Consider the following 16564-nt stretch of genomic DNA (forward strand, 5'->3'; position numbering starts at 1 on the left):
TAGAGAAAGGTCGTTTCTACCAACTGGTGTTGAGTCCTCAAGCCAAGTGCAGGCTCCACTCACTTAGCAGGGGGTAATGGAGAAAAAAGGGACCACTCATTTAGCAAGAGTACCTATAGAAAGTACAGTTACAACTAGACAAGATCAGATAGACCGATCTTAAACTATGTCTGGCTTTTGGGAGGAGAGTGTAACCACCCAAAGAATAAAAACAATAGTACTTTATAAGAACACCAAACAGTACTCAAATTCGTTGGCAATTAACCAGTTCAATTGTCTATTGAAAGTTTCTAATAACTTTGTTTTCCTAGGTGAGTTTTTACTTTTTAATATTGCAACAGGACTCAACAGGAAGCTCTTTGTTCCTGCTTTGTCCTTTCCTTTACCTGATTCTTTTTAGGCCCCAACAGGGCAGTCTTGGAATCCAGAACCACATGAGCTATCTCTCACCATAGGCTTTATTGGCAAGGGGAAAGCGTGTGCCCCTCTGGTAATACGTATAAAATGACATCTGTGGATTACCTTCTAGTTCCAATTAACGCCCTCAAAAAATCAGATGTTTTCATTGAATTGTTCTTTACATTTTTCACAGTGGTAGCCTCTGTTAGTCCATAAAACAGATAGTCTGCCCTTAGATTGAGTAGACTGTACATAAAACGTGCATACTTTACTCTCCCCCACTCCTGCCAATTCACCCATAAACGTTACTACCATGTCAGAAAAGTTCCCGTGTCTGGGGAATTGAAGGGTTGAAACCAGAGACTCAGGCATTGCTTGGTCAAAGACTCCCATCTCTGCTCTGTTTTTTTTTTTTTTTTTTTTTTTTTTTCTGTGTGGACTATATTCTATCTTCTCCGGTGATGACAAATACATCTACTGGAAATCCCAAGTTAGTATGGTTCAAAACATTTGCAGTCCCAAGAGGAATACTTCTAAATAGCTCCAGCAAAATCCACAAGGCTACTTCTCGGCTTTGCTTGAGATCATGCTGATTGATCACCGAGCCATTTGCTGCTTTGAATTGCAATCTTGTCATTGAGCAGGCCGAGTCCCTGTAAAACCGCGGAGCAGGGGAGGGTAAGGCCCATCCCACTCAACTTGCACTGCGGTGGGAAAGGGCTGCTTCCCTAAGAGAAATCCAAGGATGGTAAAACAAACAGGTCCACTGCAATTGGTAGCAACCTTCAGTATGAACAAGTCTCCATCTGTGTCCCCAAAAGAGCTGTTCTTCAAAGATCAGTAACACACTGATAAAAAAAGGCCAAAACCTAAGAATATTTACAACATTGACTTCATAGGATTTCTGTGAGTGTTGAATATGTGAAAATGCTTTGTAAGCTATAAACGTGTTGCAGAGTTACATTGTTATGAAAATGGTCTATTCTTTGATGTCAGGCTCTGATATATATACAGTAAGCATGGACTTCTCACCAGAGTGCCAATTCTGGTTTTTTGTTGTTGTTTTTTTTTTTAATGTTTGTTTATTTTTGAGAGACAGAGACAGAGCACGAGTGGAGGAGGAGCAGAGAGAGAGGGAGACACAGAATCCGAAGCAGGCTCCAGGCTCTGAGCTGTCAGCACACAGCCCGATGTGGGGCTCGAACCCACAAACTGTGAGATTGTGACCTGAACCGAAGTCAGATGCCCAACCAACCGAGGCACCCAAGTGCCCTGCTAATTCTGTTTTTTTTTTTTAATGTTTATTATTTTGAGATAGAATCCCAAGCAGGCTCCATGGTGTCAGTACAGAGACCTACTTGGGGCTTGATGATCATGACCTTAGCTGAAATCAAGAGTCAGATGCTTAACCGACTGAGCTGCCCAGGTGCCCCCAGAGTGCCAGTTCTTTTTTTTTTTTTTTTTTAACGTTTATTTATTTTTGAGAGAGAGCACAAGCAGGGGAGGGACAGACAGAGGAAGACAGAGAATCCAAAGCAGGCTCCAGGCTCCGAGCTGTCTGCATGGACCTGAGCCACCCAGGCACCCCCAGAGTGCCAATTTTTAATGCTAACTTGTCCTATCTGTCTATCGTGGGTTGGCAAAGAGTCTTTGCTCATCAATAGTTATGTTCCCGAGGTGATATGTTACTTTTGCCATAGCAAAAATGTGGTTATTTTACATGGAGTGGAACTCAATTCCCAATTTTATTGACCCATGCAACTCATGTTATAGTGACTTAAACCTACTGAACTATCCAGGACTCTAATCAGTGAAAACCCATTTCAAGCAAGCATAAACAGAAGGGCTACCATGATTAATGAGTTTAAGGGCTAGACATAAGATATGACTGCATCCAGGGGTTCAAAGATGTCATCAGATCGTGCTCCAGATTCGTTTCATTCTCAGGCAGACAGAACGGCAGAGATGGCCATTGGCAGCTTTTGGCTTGAGTTACCCTGGCAGCTGTTGATGCCAAAGAAAATATTTTATTGTCTGTGGGGCCATTCAAAGTTGCAAGGTAGATTATGGTTGAATGGCTTGGATCACGAACCCATTGAACCAATCACTATGGCCAAAAGAATTGGGTATTCTGACATGGGGCGAGGTAGGGTGGAATTTAGCCTTATCCAAAATGGTAGCATGGGTTTCCCACAAGGTCCCTGTTACCAGAAGGGGAGAAGGGAATGTGTGCTGAGCAGAAAATAAAATCCACTATCTCAGGATCTAGGCCCACCCAGTCCAGGGACATGGGCTTAACTTACTAAGTACAGGATGAGGGCATTATGCCTACTATAGACCTGGAAGGAGGTAGAGCGAGAAAACAAGTAGTGTGAACATGGATTTGTCCTCTTCGGGATCTGTAGTTTCCCTCAAATTTATGGCATCTCAGAAGGGTGGAAGAACTTGGCTTTTTACCTCCAGGGATCTTATTTCAAAGGACCTCATGTACACGTGGACATAAATGTTGAAACAAAAATTTTTCATGCCCCCACAGAAAAGGACAGATGTAAGTGGATTTTAGCCTCTTAGTTTGTAAGTCCTTAATTACATCTCCTTTTATGTTTAGAGCCATGTATATGTAACAACTCAGCTTAAGTCCCATTCTATCGTATGTGACAGGCACAACTGAGGGAGAGGGAAATCTAAGGTTTACCTGGTGGGGGTAGAGACTGACTACATCTACTTCCAGACACTCTCAAGCAGTAGGAATGCTAAGAAGAGAGAGAGAGGATGTGGTATGTGATATTGTCCCCCTGCACTGAGATCAGAGAAAGCTCTCCCCGATTCCCCCCCTCCCCATCGTATAACTGGATTGTGAGGTTAGCAAACCACAGCAGTATCATTGTTTTCGCCTACTCACTAGAACACCCATTCTCGATGCTTGCTTGTGTGACCTATTCAGTGTGGGCTGGCAGGAAGGTTCTCCTCATTATAATCATTCAGAAAGCCAAGCTGATGAAGCAGCCATCATCTCAAACACTGCTTTTGCCATGCTAGAAGGAGAGGAAGGATCTAAAGGGTCTTGCACTGACACATTTCATTTCCACTCACGTTTTATTTCCCTGAACAGGTCATGTACCCCAATCCAACCTCAAGTGAGGACCAGGAAAAACTATCTCCTTTGCAACACTTTCCTGGAAAGGAAGCCCACTCTCCTGCTCTCCACTCGTCGTAGGATTAGTAGAAGGTGGCATGGCATCCTTGTGTGTTTTAAGCCTTCCTCATCACCCCTCATATGTAAACACCTTCTCTGAGCCTCTGACTATGTACCATTTCTTACCTTTTGCTGCCATCTCTGACTCCCTGCTCACTTCCCCATGTTCATTGAGCCTTTGGTCTCCTATCTTTTACCATTGCTCCCAATATCTACACCCAGGATTGTTCAGCAAGGACTTTGGAGCAACTGTTCTAGGTGCCAGGTACTATATGCTAGGCCTAGTATGTGCTAGGTGTCAGGGATAAAATGAGGAGTCAGACACAGACTCTGCTTTTAGCTAAGAGACTTGGCCAAGTCAACAAGCGATCAGAATGTGGTGTGATAAGAGCTGTCATACAGACGTGTGTAAGAGACCCAGCCTTTCTTGGTCGGAGAAGTTGGCATCCAAAAAGCCAGGAAGATGTCACCGCAGCTGAATCTCAAGGAAAGGGAATCACATGCTGAAGAAGTTAAGTGGGAAGGCATGACATTGCAGGCAGAGGGAGCCATGTGTGAGATGGAGAATGGCGTATTTCAGGAACTATGTGTGGTTTAGCACGTTGTGCCTAGAGCTTAGAGACGAAGAGTAGCACTGGCGGTAACTGAGGATGTAATGATCATCAACAGGCAGATCTTGAAGGGTCTTGTAAGTTCATTTCGAGTTGATTCTGGAGTATGGATATGGAAGGGAGGGAAGAGGCTCTCAGTTGCTATGTTTAGCAAGTGAGAGTTCATATGTGAGAGATACCCATGACTGTGGTGTGGCGAATGCACTGGAGAGAGGTGAAATTGATGGCCAGGAGCAAGTTCAGAGGTTGTGCAGCGGTAATGTGGGAAAGAGACAGTGACTCTAGATTAACCTTTCTCCCTGTCCCACCCTTCTGAGTAGGGTTATTCATGTTCTTCCATTGCTCGTCTAGGTTTCAAAGCTATGATTAAGGGCTCTTAAAGATACAGATACACACACACTCCTTTAGACATTATTTGTATTTTTATTATCCCACTCTTGGAACAAAACCGGTGTACGTTATCCAGTACAGAAATAGAAGCATTACATTTTGCTCTTTTCTTCCTCCTGGGAGACAGGATATGTTAAATTTTTGTTTTTAAGTTAAAAGTATGACTGTTCTATAGTAAGCCCATGACGAAGATTTATTGGACTCATTAATGAGGGAACTACCTGGCAAATAATGCTGGTTCAAAGATGGATACCAGAGACTGTGCATAAACGGTCAGTGAAGGAAAGCATGCTGGGATAAGCTTGCTAAATGAGATACAAAGCTGGCCAGTGTCGTACAGGGCAATAAAACCACAAACTCTGAGGTCATCTTTTCTACCAAGTAGAAATCCTTTGCAACTTATCCAGGGTTTTGCTTTAGTTTTTAACAGGGCAGCAAATGGCTTCACAGAGTTAGGCCCTAATCAATAGTAAATAGTAAGTCAAACAAAGTTATACTACCCCAAGGAGTCAGATAGCCTTTTCTTTTTTTAATGTTTGTTTATTTTTGAGAGAGAGAGAGCATGAGCAGGTGAGGGACAGAGAGAAAGGGGGACAGAGGATCTGAAGCGGGCTCTGCACTGACAGCAGTGAGCCCAATGTGCGGCTTGATCTCACCAACCTCAAGATCATGACCTGAGCCAAAGTCAGACATTCAACCAACTGAGCCATCCAGGCGCCCCCTGAAGAGCCAAATCACCTTTAAATGGGCTTTTCAGATAAAGTTGCATTTTGATGTTCACATGTAACCAGACTTTTGCCTTGTTTCCAAGTTTTGGATAAAATTTTCTTAACAGTCTGCCCTGTGTTCATAGATGTTCTCTACAGATTTTTTTTTATTAAAAAAAAAAAAAAAACAGATTCATTGTGGTTTTGTTACTTGGTTTCATTTACATGGTACAGCTATAGGGCACTTTGTTATGATGCCAGCAAGTCTCAGGCCGTCTGGTTCTGAGCAACTAAGGCCAGAAAACACATTTCTCACTGGAGACTTTATAAGGAATTTTGGGTTCCATCTTCAATGGTTTCCATCATTCTAGAGATTTTTCTAATGTTTTTAAATGTTTGTTTATTTTTGAGAGAGAAAGAGAGACAGAGTGAGTAAGGGAAAGGCAGAGAGAGAGGGAGACAGAATCGGGAGCAGGGTCCAGGCTCTGAGCTGTCAGCACCGAGCCCAACGCGGGGCTCGAACCCGCAAACCTTGAGATCATGACCTGAGGCGAAGTCAGATGCTTAACCGACTGAGCCACCCAGGTGCCCCTGGAGATTTTTTAAAGATTGCTTTTATTTGTTCTTCTGTTCCAGGGCGAGAAAACTAAACCCAATGGATTCATCTCCACCAAGTTCCACCTGTAATACCTGTAAATATGGATGAATTTCTCTCCTTTTGCGGTTCCCCAGATCTGTTACAGCTCCTGTTCTACTGGAGAGTGACCTTCTTTTTGATTTGTAGGGCTGGGATCTTGAAAGCCATAGCATAGGTACCATAGACATTTCCTAGACGGCTTCTCTAGGTAATTGATTCTATATATGAAATAAAACATTCTTCCTTAATGGTGGACTGCTCATGGCTGAGCAGGATAGATTCTTAAATATAACTCCAAAGCTGTATTTACATAATTGATTTGTTCAGTTTTATCTTGGTAAAAAGGAGGACAAATGCTTTTTGTTGTTACTCTATACAAATAACTGCATTGTTATGAAAAGAAAATAGACTCCATAAAAGTATATGCTCCTTAATTCTGAGTGATAATGAGAACAAAATCCCATTTAAGCTTTAAATTTTCACACTTTAAGGGATATTTTATTTCCATTTGCAAAGGCAGTCTACTAAATTGAGCGTTAGAGACAGATCAAGAAGAGAAAGGGCTTCCTCATATGTCTATCAGATAGAATATTTTTTAAATTACCAAAATGCTCTAAACAGATAATCACAAGTATATTTCATCTAACAGGTCATTCATTCCTCCTCAATTAACTCTTTGTCCTCCACTGAATCATCGGTTAACAGTCTGATCTCATGAAGTAATCTGCTTCCAGACAAAAAAAAAACCAAAAAAACAGAATCCCGGAAATCTGACAGTTCTCTAAGCAATGTCAGCTTTGGCTTGGAAGTGTGCACCCACCCATGAGTCTGTTCTTTGAAGCAGCGATAGCTGATATCCGGTGAGGTTATTTCCACCGAATGTTTACATCTTCCTTCTTTTTTTAAAGACTCCGTTCCTGGCTTGTAGCTTATAGAAGAACCTTCAGACAAGGAAGAAAGGAAAACATAAACCACTTATTCAGAATCAGACTGGCTAGCCCTGCTTAATTTATTACAGTAACCAACAATATCTCAATAGAGGAGAATAAAATCCTTTCTTGGTGTATAATACATGAGTCTTTCAAGGAGTTGATCAGTGTTTCCCCAGAGGTTAAGAACATATTAAGGGCCATGAGGACCATCTCCAGGGACTTCAACCATAAATAAAGTGTACAACCTCTGAAATATACTTACCTTAATAATATATTTGTATCAAGTTAGTCTCAAGAAGGCTTATATTCTCTTTTATTTGGTATCTCTTCCCATAAGCTGAGCAGCTGTCAACAATAATTCTCAGCTAATTAATAAATATGAAACATACCAAACAAACCTAACTATTTCTCGCATTTCTCCTTTTGTGGGTGCCATATCACAGGCTCCTAGGTAAGGGACTATTTGGGGCCTGTTTATTTTTTTTTTAATCAAGAGTATGACAAAGTTAGCACAAAGCACAAAACATAATTCTGGTGAGAGACTGAATCTGTAGTACGTGGACAGATTATGCAGAAAGTTAAGAATGATTTTTCACCTCCTCTTGTTAAGAGCGGACTATCACTGACACAAGGATATAGCCAAACTCTGATGTTATATAAATATAATATTTAGAGTTAAAGATTTTGGGGGCACCTGGCTGGTTCGGTCAATGGAGCATGTGACTCTTGATCTCGGGGTCATAACTTTGAGTCCCACATTGGGGGTAGAGTTTACTTAAAAAAATAGAATCAAAGATTTTGCAAACATATAATGAATAAACCCATCAAAATCAAGCCAGTTTTTGTCAAAATTTTAACATGTTTTATTGCTTCTTTTCAATATTTGCAGCCATTATAAAGTACAACAAACAAAGTTCACTTTTCCTCAGACCTTCTAAAACTTACTGTATCCACTCTAATTTTGTCTCTTACTATCTTTTCACATCCTAGAACAACCAGACTCTAAGAAAAAAGTATTTGTGGGGCAGCTGGGTGGCTCAGTCATTTAAGCTTCTGACTTCGGCTAGGTCATGTGCTTGCGGTTCGTGGGTTCGAGTCAGGCTCTGTACTGACAGGTCAGAGCCCGGATCCTGCTTTGGATTCTGTCTCCCTCTCTGCCCCTCTCCCACTCACTCTCTCTCCCTCTCTCTCTCTCAAAAATAAATAAGCATTAAACATTTTTTTAAAAGGAAAAATTACTTTTTCTCTTGAAAAACAGAAGCAACATCCCATTCTCTTTTATATATGTCTCGGGGGGGGGGGTCCCCAACATGACCCCCATCCTCAATGATTGGCTAGAAGGATTAACAGGGTTCAGCATATTGCCATACTCGTGGCTGTGATTTATTACAGTAAAAGGACACAAAGCAAAATTGGTAAAGGGAAAAGGTGCGTGGGACAAAGTCTGGAGAAAACAAGGTATAAGCTTCCAAGAGTTCTCTTGGCACTAGAGTCACACAGGACATGCCCAATACCCCCTGCAGTGAGTCGTGATAACATGTGAAATATCGTTTACCAAGGGAGTTCACTAGAATCTCAGTACCCAAGGTGGTTTTTTAAAATATTTTTTAAGTTTATTTATATTTTGAGAGTGAGAGTGTGTGGGGGGGAGGAACAGAGGGAGAAAGAGAGTCCCAAGCAGGCTCTGTGCTGTCAGCATGGAGCCCAACGGGGGCTTGATCCCACAAACCAAGAGATCATGACCCGAGTCGAAATCAGGAGTCAGACGCTTAACCAACTGAGCGACCCATGTGCCCCAGTACCCTTCGTTTTTATTGGCACCCTCTGTCTAGCACGTACCAAAACTACAGACTCCTAGAAGGAAAACAGGTGTTCAGCATAAACCACAGTGTTTATACACATAGTTTAGGCACAGCGACCACTCTTATCAGCTCTGGGAACGGTGGGAACCATTCCCAAGTCAGAAGCCCCAGACGCCAGCCAAGGGTCTACCTTGTCAGCAGGACTTTCTAAAAATAGCAGTCTTGCACTTGCCATGTTAACTATTTTCCTGCACAGTTTTGTTGCCATTATTATTCCAATATAGTCTTTTAACCACTTACATTAATCACAACTTTGCTAACCAAATTACCTAGGAAATAGATGATTGAGAACTCTCTGTTATACACAAGCAATTTATCAGATAAGCAAAATTCACAAACATCCACATTTGGCCTCCTTAGCTACACATCCCTTTTATACCTTCTTAACATGGGAAAATATATTGTTATATATAGATGTATACATACATATATATCTTAGCTCTGTCCACTGAAAGGGGCTAGAAACAATGACACCCAAGTTGCAGTGAGCTCAGAGCTTGATTTGATACCATTCTCCACGAAAAAGAAAAAAAAAAAAAAAAAAAAAAGAACCAGGGTTCCTCAGAGAAATGGCTGATTCCAAGTCTGAAGGAAGGTAGTTACAAGAAGAGTCTGGAACATCTTATTCCAGAAAATAAAGTAGGACTCAAAAAATGGTGAGAGTAGGTCAGAAAGGCAAAGGAGCCAGCTTGGTGTGGCCCTCACTAACCAAGTCTGGGGCAAATTGAGTACCAAAACAAGACAGTAATGAATTATTGAACCGTCGGGAAAAAATAGTGCTTGCATTCACATTGATAAGAAGTAAGTAAATAGGGGCGCCTGGGTGGCCCAATAGGTTAAGCATCTGACTCTTGATTTTGGTTCAGGTCATGATCTCACAGTTGGTGAGCCTGCATCAGGCTCTGGGCTGACTGTGTAGAGCCTGCTTGGGATTCTCTCTCTTTCCCTCTGTCTCTGCCCCTCCTCCACTTGCTCTCTCTCTCTCTCTCTCTCTCTCTCTCTCTCAGATAGGAAGGAAGGAAGAAAGGAAAGAAGGGAGGGAGGAAGGAAGAAAGAGGTAAATAAACAAGGGAGAGCAGAGGCCCTTGCTTGCAGTAGAATGCCCAATGCAAACTGGTAAATGTGAAACTGGAAAATCATCATTTTGCAGCCATGACAATCAAGATTGGTCAGACAAGAATCATTAATGGATGGTAAATCCAAAAGGGGAAAGTGTGATGAGGAACAGGATATTTGCATAGTATTAAAGTATCTTCTCCATAAATTGCTTGTTACAATTGGCAATTGCAAGGAAAAAAATTATATACTAATAATTTTATACTACTATATGGGAAGCACCCTGATTACATGATCAAAATTAATATATTGAACAAGTGGCAGATGGCAATTGTGTGCCTCAGATGTGATACCATGGGGACACAACATAATTTATGTAATATTAGAGAATGCATAACTGGAATCCAATCATGAGGAAACATTCAACAAACCTCAAAATGAGGACTATTGGCAACAAAAGATTGGGGCACCTGGGTGGCTTAGCCAGTTAAGTGCCCAACTTCAGCTCAGGTCATGATCTCATGGTTTGTGCGTTCAAGCCCCATGTTGGGCTCTGTGGTGACAGCTCAGAGCCTGGAGCCTGCTTCAGATTCTGTCTCCCTCCCACTCTGCCCCTCTCCCACTCATGCTCTGTCTGTATCTCAAAAATAAATAAAGGTTAAAAAAAATTTTTTAAAGATTGCATTCTTTAAAAATGTTACTGACATAGGGGCAACTGGGTGGCTCAGTCGGTTAAGCATCCGACTTCGGCTCAGGTCATGATCTCACGATCTGTGAGTTCGAGCCCCGCATCGGGCTCTGTGCTGACTGCTCAGAGCCTGGAGCCTGTTTCAAATTCTGTGTCTCCCTCTCTCTCTCTGTGACCCTCCCCCGTTCATGCTCTGTTTCTCTCTGTCTCAAAAGTAAATAAATGTTAAAAAAAAAAAAAAAATTAAAATGTTACTGACATAAAAGACAAAGAAAGGTTGAATCCCTGTTCCAGGTTAAGAACTAAAGACGTGATGACTATATACAATATATTATCCTTAACTGGATCCTACGCAGGAGAAAAAATACTACGAAGGACATATTGGTTCCGTTTTTCAAAAGTGCAATACAAGCAGTAGAGTGGATAAAAGTATTACATCCATGTTAAATTTATTGAAGTTGATAACTATACCATGGTTATGTAAAATAATATCCTTATTATTGGGAAATGCACAGTGAAGTGTGCAGAGGTAAAAAAGCATAATGCATGCAATTTGCTCTCAAATGATTCAGAAAAAAAATATGTATATAGAGAGAGGGTACAGATAACACAAAAAGAATAAGATGTTAAGAATAAGTGAATCTTGGGGCACCTGGGTGGCTCAGTTGGTTAGGTATCTGACTTTAGCTCAGGTCATGATCTCGCAGTTTGTGAGTTTGAGCCCCACATCAGGCTCTGTGCTGACAGCTCAGAGCCTGCAGCCTGCTTCAGATTCTGTGTCTCCCCCTCTCTCTCTGCCACTCCCCCACTCATGCTCTGTTTCTCTCTCTCTCTCAAAAATAAACATTAAAAAATAAATAAATAAAATCATCTTTAGTATTGCTTTCTCTAAGGTCTTAAGAACCATATTAAGTCAATAACTGAACATCGTGGTAATGCCCAGCACATACAAGATTTTTTTTGTTACATTATGCCTAAAGGCAGCTGTAGTTTGCATTAGGCCAAGAACTAATTTATTTTTTTTTAATTTTTTTTAACGTTTATTTATTTTTGAGACAGAGACAGAGCATGAACAGGGGAGGGGCAGAGAGAGAGGGAGACGCAGAATCGGAAGCAGGCTCCAGGCTCTGAGCCATCAGCCCAGAGCCGGTCGCAGGGCTCGAACTCACGGACCGCGAGATTGTGACCTGAGCTGAAGTCAGATGCTTAACCGACTGAGCCACCCAGGCGCCCTGGCCAAGAACTAATTTAACTTAAAATGATCTCATTCTAACCCTCTACAAAAATGTGGAATGGTTAGACACTATTTTTTATTATGTTCAAGAGTCTTGTTCATTAAGTTTGACAACAACAAAGCTGAGTAAGAAAAAAAATCTTCAAATAAAAATATAAAAACATGGTTGGTTGACTGGGTGGCTCAGTCAGTTAAGTGTCTGACTCTTGACCTTGCCTCAGGTCATGGTCTCACAGTTTGTAGGTTCAAGCCCCATATCGGGCAGCATGCTGGCAGCATGGAGTCTTCTTGGGATTCTCTCTCTCCCTCTCTCTCTGCCCCTCCCCTGCTCTGTCTCTCTCTCAAAATAAACTTTAAAAAATATATATAAATATAATTTTTAAACATTTATTTATTTAGAGAGAGTGGGGGAGAGAGGCAGAGGGAGAGAGAGAGAGAATCTCAAGCAGGTTCTGTGTTGAGCCCAATGTGGGGCTTGACGTGGGGCTCAATCTCACAATCCTGAGATCATGACCTGAGCTGGAGTCAAAAGTCTGACACTTCACCATCTGAGCCACCCAGGCACTCCTAAAAACACAATTTTTAGGGGTGCCTGGGTGGCTCAGTTGGTTAAGCATCTGACTTTGGCTCAGGTCATGATCTCACAGTCTGTGGGTTCAAGCCCCACATCGGGCTCTGTGCTGACAGCTCGGATCCTGGAGCCTGCTTCAGATTCTGTGCCTCCCTCTCTCTGCCCCTCCCCTGCTCATACTCTGTCTCTCTCTGTCTTAAAAATAAATAAATAATAAAAAACATTAAAAACACACACATAATTTTTAATCCCAATTCCAGTCAAAGTACAGAACAATATTTTTAGAATAAATTTCTCCCACTCTATTTTTGAAATCCTGGTGCTATACAAAAGACTTGGAAACAAGACTTTGGATATACATAAAAGAAGGTGAACATGTATACATGTAAATCACTAACAAAAGTAAGGAAATGCCCTAGAAAAGAACAGTGACAATTGCCATGTCACTTTTTCCAATGAGTCATGTTAGAATGCAAAAGCTAAGAACGATTTCTATCATTTTTTTTTAATGCTGGTAACAATCACCTGGAAAGAACTTTAAGGTTGTAAAGTCTTATATGTGTAGTACTTTTTAAAATGTACCTTTGAAAAATATTGATATCATAGAACCACCTATTTTAAGTGGCCAAAAATCCCATTTTGGTGGAACGTGTAGATGATGACCAGGTTGCTTTTCTATAGCTCTAATTATGTGAAATATTTTTGGTTATGAATACGCTGGGGTTATGATGACACCACCACCCAAAAAATGTGATGAAATATTTATGAAAATGGAATCTGATAATTCACTATCGTTTGAATGCCCAATCTTGAGCTACTGCAGACATTTGTACTTCCTGGAACTGGGATGGAGAAAGCTTTGACTTTCAAGTGGAATGGATTTGTATGGCACAAGAAACGTAAGTATTTTCTACAGAATCCAGGAAAAAAATGCATCCCCATGCCCTGATGGGTTCCACCATGAAAAACTAATGCCCCTCCTGGGAACCCAGCTCATCGTCTCTGAAACGAGCATCCGAGGTTTTCTCAGCTATGCGTATTCTGAGCAGCTCTGCCACTGCCAAGGTGCAAGAGAGGACAGTCCTTCTGATCCTTCTGTGCCTGGCAAACCTCTTCATGCACTTAGTGTCTGCACATCTTCAAATAAAGACCGTCTGTCGCCATTGCGACCAGAAGGCACTTGCTTGACTATCTACTACATACTGGGAATTTTTTTTTTTTCTAGATCATCTATTTTAACCCATGATGCTTCTCATTCTTTCACTTTTAGCTTCTCTTCCAGTTTCTCTGCTTTAAATTATTGAGTGTCGTCATCAAATAGTTTTTGGTTCATCTTCAGGAAGAATGCTATCACATTTTATATCTAACAATATGTTTTCTTGTTCCAATGTACCTTTAAATTGCAGTACGAAGGGAGAAACATGATGGGAAGAATTTTTGCTGCATGGTCACTGATTAAACTCAGATTCTGGACTTACAGCTATTTTCTTTCAGCACTTGAGAAACGTTTCACCTACTTCTGGCCTCCATGTTTCCTGATAAGAAGTCCACTATCATTTGAATTATTTTTCTGTTGCTGATATGGTATCCTTTTTCTCTTGCTGCTCCCAGGATTTTTCTTCATCTTTTTTAGTTCTCAGAAGTTTGATTATTAGCTGTCTTATTAGACTGCATATCTTTGTGTTTATCCTGCTGGCATTTTCTTAGATTCTTGAATCTGGAGACTTATGTCTTTAGTCAAATTTGGAGACACTTTTGAGTACTATGATACTCTGGATTTTTATGTGAATCTTGTGATTTAGCAGGCTTCTCCTGACATCACTCTGGTGGGAGAAGAAAGTTCACCACTGAGCTGTTAGCATTAGGTGGGAATGGAAGTCCAAGATACTCAGCTTCTTTTGACAGCTCTGGGGAGGGGAATTTGTTACTGCTGGGCAGAGGTAGAATTTCAGGCCCCCTATTAGACCACCACCATTAACAACACCTCGTTGAGGATGGAAGAGGCATTCTCTTACCTACCACATAGCTGTCACTGACACTGTGTGTGGGGAGGCTCAATACTACCAGCCGGGTGCAGATGAAAGTCCCAGCTCCCCATACTGTCTTCTCTGACATTATCCTTGCAGGGACAGAAGAGTCCCTCATTGCAATCTTTGCTGTTGGGGATGAGATGGGTCCACGGTTTTTTCTGTGGTGTTTGGCTGGAGTAGAGGTTATTTTCTTAAAGGTTTTCTGTCATTCTAGACTATCCTTTTCTTGGTCCTTTGGCTGGAGAGAGACCGGCTCTTCTCGGAGCCTTTTTTTAATCTGCACCCACTGGCATATTGTGTTGCCAGCTTCTCCAAGCACCCAGGCCAGAGTATATGAGGCAAAACAAAAATGTAGAAAAGTTACCACTGTGTCTTTTTTCACGTTGCACGATCCCTAGCTGGCCTGCCTTTGGTCCAAATTTCAGAGTCTTCTTATATTTGTCTTATCTGTACAATATCAAGGGTTTTTAGCTATAATTAATGGGGGATACAGGGAGAAGCATGCCTATTCCATCTCAGCCCATTATCTGTTCACCTTCATATATGACACTATTTTAATGGGTATAAATTTCTGGGCTGACAGGGTTTTTTTTTTTCTTTTTCCTTTTTTTTAATGTTTTTATTTATTTTTGAGAGAGAGAGAGAACGAGTTGGGGAGAGGCAGAGAGAGGGAGAGACACAGAATCTGAAGCAGGCTCCAGCCTCTAGGCTATCAGCACCAAGCCTGACCCAGGGCTCAAACTCATGAACCACGAAGTCAGAAGTTAATGGACTGAGCCACCCAGGTACCCCTCTTCTTTCTTTCAGTACTTTAAAAGTGCTCCATTGTCCTCTGGCTTGCTTGCTTTTTTTCTTTCTTCCTTTTCTTTTCTTTCTTTTTTTTTTTTTTTCCTGGTGAAAAGTAATTATCTTAGAACCCAGTAAATACAGACCTTTTCTCCTCTGTTTTTAAGATTCTCCTTTATTAGTGGTTTGTAACAATTTGATTATGATGTGCCTTGGTGTGATTTTTTCACATCTTTGAATTTCACTGAGCTTCTTGGATGTGTGGGGTTATAATTTTCATCAAACTTTGAAAGTATCTAGTCATTATTCTAACTAAAATTTAAATTAAAAAAAGGGGGGAAACAAACATATTCAGTCATCCCTCACTCTCTCCTTTCCTTCTAGGATTCTAATTACACTATAACTCTCCAGTGCTCCATTCATTCTCTATTTTCTCTGTGTTTCATTCTGGGCAGTTTCTATTTTTATGCCTTTGAATGCCTGATTCTTCTCTTTTGCAGTGTCGAATCTGCTCTTCATCCAATTTTTTTTTTTTTTTCATTTCAGCTATCATATTTATTATCTCTAGTAGTTTGATCTCCCGCTTATATTTTTTTTCCTTTCACAGTTCAAGAGTCCCCGGGTTATGTCATGTTTCCTCCAAAGGTGTCCATTGGCTCTTTGCGATCCCAAGAGCCCCCCTTTACAGGGTTGCTTCACGGAGATTTATATGTCCCTGCAGATCCCCATAGGCAGGGGCTCACCCTGGTGGGCCTCACACACAAACAAAGCAGCAGAGAATCCAAGTCACAGAGCGTAGGGGCGGGTTAGGAAGGAAACGGTGTCATTGAGGGAAACTGCTCTACAGCCCCATTGGAGTCTGTTTCACTATAGAAAATATGGCCTCCGAGCATTAACACCACGGAATTGAGGCAAAGGAAAACATGCCTTATACTATATATATTATAATCTGAGATATAATAACCTCAATATAAAAACTTGGAAAAATAAATGTCTATTTAGATTAACATCAATCTCAATATTAGTTAAACTTCTGTTTTTATTATTTTACTATTACGATTTGGATGCGCTGAGGAAGGAAGCTCTAGTTCAAAGAGCCAGAGATTATAAGGAAGGCATCATCGCTTCTTCAGTCAAGAACTTGAAAGACAAGCAAAAGGGTACACACGCGCTCACCAACTCCGCCGGCATCCGAGGTTTTCGCTAATTGACAAAAGGCCCGTATCTTCTATCAATGACTAGGCCTTCAGCCACCCTGAAATGGTCAGTGGCAAGAGCTGGCGTCATTCTTTTTTGCGTCGCTCGTACCTGATGGTAGCGCTTGACAGGTAGTCGCGGCCTCTCAATACAAGTTTGTTCGATTTGATTGGATTTTTTTTTAGGTCACCCAAATTGTCGACAAACACAGCCCATTCCCGCTTAAACGCAGACAAGAGAGAAAAGGGGGGAGGGGGAAAAAAATGGA

The 16564-nt window shown here is 41.3% G+C and overlaps 1 protein-coding gene and 1 long non-coding RNA gene across 3 annotated transcripts in view; one reads left to right on the forward strand and one right to left on the reverse strand.

The window, feature by feature from the left end:
• Positions 1-7269, forward strand: part of ZNF286A (zinc finger protein 286A) — a 27565-nt gene extending 20296 nt beyond the window's left edge. The window contains exon 7 of the mRNA XM_060647221.3: positions 5940-7269. The gene's annotated coding sequence lies outside the window, so the exon portion shown is untranslated. The remainder of the gene's footprint in view (positions 1-5939) is intronic.
• On the reverse strand, positions 6417-16563 carry LOC132688283 (uncharacterized). 2 transcript variants are annotated; one of them, XR_009614466.3, is made up of 2 exons: positions 16408-16563; positions 6417-6881 (listed from the first exon to the last, which is right to left on the reverse strand). It is a non-coding gene; the product is annotated as an uncharacterized LOC132688283 (long non-coding RNA). The 2 variants fall into 2 exon arrangements; XR_009614465.3 differs by having other exon boundaries at positions 16276-16563.
• Position 16564: the final 1 nt, after the last annotated feature.

The sequence above is a fragment of the Panthera onca genome, chromosome E1 (assembly GCF_046562875.1).
Source record: "Panthera onca isolate mPanOnc1 chromosome E1, mPanOnc1 haplotype 2, whole genome shotgun sequence".
Taxonomy (NCBI): domain Eukaryota; kingdom Metazoa; phylum Chordata; class Mammalia; order Carnivora; family Felidae; genus Panthera; species Panthera onca.